The sequence below is a fragment of the Salmo salar genome, chromosome ssa09, assembly GCF_905237065.1.
Source record: "Salmo salar chromosome ssa09, Ssal_v3.1, whole genome shotgun sequence".
Taxonomy (NCBI): Eukaryota; Metazoa; Chordata; class Actinopteri; order Salmoniformes; family Salmonidae; genus Salmo; species Salmo salar.
The window spans coordinates 158,495,447-158,500,370 of NC_059450.1; the positions used below are offsets into that span (position 1 = coordinate 158,495,447).

A 4,924-nucleotide genomic window follows, 5' to 3' on the forward strand; every position below is an offset into this window, starting at 1 on the left:
TTATACTCTAGAAACAGTGTTTTATACTTCCAGACACAGTAGTATATACTTTTAGACATAGTAGTTTATACTTATTGACAGAGTAGTTTATACTTTTACACAAATAGTTTAAAGTCTAGACACAGTAGTTTAAAGTCTAGACACAGTAGTTTATACTTCTAGACACAGTAGTTTGTACTTTTAAACACAGTTGTTTATACTTCAAGACACAGTAGTTTATACTTTAGACACAATAGTTTTTACTTTAGACCCAGTAGTTTAAACTTCCAGACACAGTGGTAATATACTTATATTCACAGTAGTTTATACTTTAGACACAGTGGTTTATACTTTTAGAGGCAGTATTTTATACTTAGTTTATACTTCTAGACACAGTTGTTTATACTTCTAGACACAGTAGTTTATACTTTTACACAAAGTAGGTTAAAGTCTAGACAGTAGTTTATATTCTAGACACGATAGTTTTTACTTCTAGACACAGTGGTAATATACTTTTAGACAGTAGATTATTCTTCTAGACACAGTAGTTTATACTTCTAGACACAGTAGTTTATACTTCTAGACACAGTATTTTATACTTCTAGACACAGTATTTTATACTTTTAGAGACAGTAGTTTATACTCTAGAAACAGTAGTTTATACTTCTAGAAACAGTAGTTTATTCTCTAGAAACAGTAGTTTATACTCTAGAAACAGTGTTTTATGCTTCCAGACACAATAGTTTTTACTTTAGACCCAGTAACTTATACTTTTATACACTTTTTTTTATACTTTAGACACAGTAGTTTATACTTTTGGACACAGTAGTTCATACTTCTATTTACTGTAGTTCATACTTCTAGACACAGTAATTTATACTTTTATTTACTGTAGTTTTTACTTTTAGACACAGTAGTTTTTACTTATAGACACAGTAGTTTTTACTTATAGACACAGTTGTTTAAACTTTTAGATACAGTTGTTTAAACTTCTAGAAAAACTAGTTTATACTTCTAGACACGTTAGTTTATGTTTTAGACACATTGTCACGCGGAATGACGCTGGAGAGACGAAGCAGGTACGGGCAGAAAAAAACATTTCATTATAACGGACAGAGACGAGACAGGAACAGCGTCAGCAAACAAATTCAAAAGACAAAAACAATACAATGCAGCAGCGGGGAACAGAGCTGGGGAACTGACAAATATAGGGGAGGAAATAACAGGTGATAGGTGAGTCCAGGTGAGTCCAATAACGCTGAAGCGAGTGACGAGGGAGGGCAGGTGTGAGTGATGATGGCAGGAGCTTGTGATGCAGGGTAATCTGGCGCCCTCAAGCGCCAGGGGAAGGAAAGAGCGGGAGCAGACGTGACACACAGTAGTTTATACTTATAGACACAGTAGTTTATACTTATAGACACAGTAGTTTATACTTTAGACACAGTATCTACTTTAGACATAGTAGTTTATACAAAGTAGTCACTGATCTGATGAGTGGTAGAAGGATAAAGATTGGCTGGTGTGAACAACATTGGCAAGCACTCAATCATATTTTATTTGTAAAAAAAAAAAAAGTTCAATACATTTCACATACAGTCAAGTAATTGGCAATCCAGGCCTACTGGCTAAAGAACAATATTACACTTTCACACTTTCAGAAAACTATCCTGAACACAAATAGACGTTTATACGCTATCTGGGAGACAAATAGACGTTTATACGCTATCTTGCACACAAATAGACGTTTATACGCTATCTGGGACACAAATAGACGTTTATACGCTATCTGGGAGACAAATAGACGTTTATACGCTATCTGGGACACAAATAGACGTTTACACGCTATCTGGGACACAAATAGACGTTTATACGCTATCTGGGACACAAATAGACGTTTATACGCTATCTGGGAGACAAATAGACGTTTATACGCTATCTGGGACACAAATAGACGTTTATACGCTATCTGGGAGACAAATAGACGTTTATACGCTATCTGGGAGACAAATAGACGTTTATACGCTATCTGGGACACAAATAGACGTTTATACGCTATCTGGGAGACAAATAGACGTTTATACGCTATCTGGGAGACAAATAGACGTTTATGCGCTATCTGGGACACAAATAGACGTTTATACGCTATCTGGGACACAAATAGACGTTTATACGCTATCTGGGAGACAAATAGACGTTTATAAGCACAAGCGTTTGTCACACATTGGGTTATTGCATGCAATCAAGGAAGACTCCGTATATCAGTATATACACCAGGCTTGCACAAGCAGGTGAATATGTTGTCACAACTCCATAAAGAGGGGTTAGACATACAGAAGGTTGATTAATGATTCCCAGCCCCATAAAGAGAGGTTAGACATACAGAAGGTTGATTAATGATTCCCAGCCCCATAAAGAGAGGTTAGACATACAGAAGGTTGATTAATGATTCCCAGCCCCATAAAGAGAGGTTAGACATACAGAAGGTTGATTAATGATTCCCAGCCCCATAAAGAGAGGTTAGACATACAGAAGGTTGATTAATGATTCCCAGCCCCATAAAGAGAGGTTAGACATACAGAAGGTTGATTAATGATTCCCAGCCCCATAAAGAGAGGTTAGACATACAGAAGGTTGATTAATGATTCCCAGCCCCATAAAGAGAGGTTAGACATACAGAAGGTTGATTAATGATTCCCAGCCCCATAAAGAGAGGTTAGACATACAGAAGGTTGATTAATGATTCCCAGCCCCATAAAGAGAGGTTAGACATACAGAAGGTTGATTAATGATTCCCAGCCCCATAAAGAGAGGTTAGACATACAGAAGGTTGATTAATGATTCCCAGCCCCATAAAGAGAGGTTAGACATACAGAAGGTTGATTAATGATTCCCAGCCCCATAAAGAGGGGTTAGACATACAGAAGGTTGATTAATGATTCCCAGCCCCATAAAGAGAGGTTAGACATACAGAAGGTTGATTAATGATTCCCAGCCCCATAAAGAGGGGTTAGACATACAGAAGGTTGATTAATGATTCCCAGCCCCATAAAGAGAGGTTAGACATACAGAAGGTTGATTAATGATTCCCAGCCCCATAAAGAGAGGTTAGACATACAGAAGGTTGATTAATGATTCCCAGCCCCATAAAGAGAGGTTAGACATACAGAAGGTTGATTAATGATTCCCAGCCCCATAAAGAGGGGTTAGACATACAGAAGGTTGATTAATGATTCCCAGCCCCATAAAGAGGGGTTAGACATACAGAAGGTTGATTAATGATTCCCAGCCCCATAAAGAGGGGTTAGACATACAGAAGGTTGATTAATGATTCCCAGCCCCATAAAGAGGGGTTAGACATACAGAAGGTTGATTAATGATTCCCAGCCCCATAAAGAGAGGTTAGACATACAGAAGGTTGATTAATGATTCCCAGCCCCATAAAGAGGGGTTAGACATACAGAAGGTTGATTAATGATTCCCAGCCCCATAAAGAGGGGTTAGACATACAGAAGGTTGATTAATGATTCCCAGCCCCATAAAGAGAGGTTAGACATACAGAAGGTTGATTAATGATTCCCAGCCCCATAAAGAGAGGTTAGACATACAGAAGGTTGATTAATGATTCCCAGCCCCATAAAGAGAGGTTAGACATACAGAAGGTTGATTAATGATTCCCAGCCCCATAAAGAGAGGTTAGACATACAGAAGGTTGATTAATGATTCCCAGCCCCATAAAGAGAGGTTAGACATACAGAAGGTTGATTAATGATTCCCAGCCCCATAAAGAGGGGTTAGACATACAGAAGGTTGATTAATGATTCCCAGCCCCATAAAGAGAGGTTAGACATACAGAAGGTTGATTAATGATTCCCAGCCCCATAAAGAGAGGTTAGACATACAGAAGGTTGATTAATGATTCCCAGCCCCATAAAGAGAGGTTAGACATACAGAAGGTTGATTAATGATTCCCAGCCCCATAAAGAGAGGTTAGACATACAGAAGGTTGATTAATGATTCCCAGCCCCATAAAGAGAGGTTAGACATACAGAAGGTTGATTAATGATTCCCAGCCCCATAAAGAGGGGTTAGACATACAGAAGGTTGATTAATGATTCCCAGCCCCATAAAGAGGGGTTAGACATACAGAAGGTTGATTAATGATTCCCAGCCCCATAAAGAGGGGTTAGACATACAGAAGGTTGATTAATGATTCCCAGCCCCATAAAGAGGGGTTAGACATACAGAAGGTTGATTAATGATTCCCAGCCCCATAAAGAGAGGTTAGACATACAGAAGGTTGATTAATGATTCCCAGCCCCATAAAGAGAGGTTAGACATACAGAAGGTTGATTAATGATTCCCAGCCCCATAAAGAGAGGTTAGACATACAGAAGGTTGATTAATGATTCCCAGCCCCATAAAGAGGGGTTAGACATACAGAAGGTTGATTAATGATTCCCAGCCCCATAAAGAGGGGTTAGACATACAGAAGGTTGATTAATGATTCCCAGCCCCATAAAGAGGGGTTAGACATACAGAAGGTTGATTAATGATTCCCAGCCCCATAAAGAGAGGTTAGACATACAGAAGGTTGATTAATGATTCCCAGCCCCATAAAGAGGGGTTAGACATACAGAAGGTTGATTAATGATTCCCAGCCCCATAAAGAGGGGTTAGACATACAGAAGGTTGATTAATGATTCCCAGCCCCATAAAGAGAGATTAGACATACAGAAGGTTGATTAATGATTCCCAGCCCCATAAAGAGAGGTTAGACATACAGAAGGTTGATTAATGATTCCCAGCCCCATAAAGAGAGGTTAGACATACAGAAGGTTGATTAATGATTCCCAGCCCCATAAAGAGGGGTTAGACATACAGAAGGTTGATTAATGATTCCCAGCCCCATAAAGAGAGGTTAGACATACAGAAGGTTGATTAATGA

General features: G+C 38.7%; 1 protein-coding gene across 1 annotated transcript in view; it reads right to left on the bottom strand.

Annotated features, from left to right (window-relative positions):
• Positions 1–499: 499 nt before the first annotated feature.
• The window catches only part of cxcr5 (chemokine (C-X-C motif) receptor 5), a 14,186-nt gene continuing 9,761 nt past the window's right edge, over positions 500–4,924 (bottom strand). The window contains exon 5 of the mRNA XM_014215581.2: positions 500–4,924. This exon is cut by the window's right edge and continues 1,142 nt beyond it. The gene's annotated coding sequence lies outside the window, so the exon portion shown is untranslated.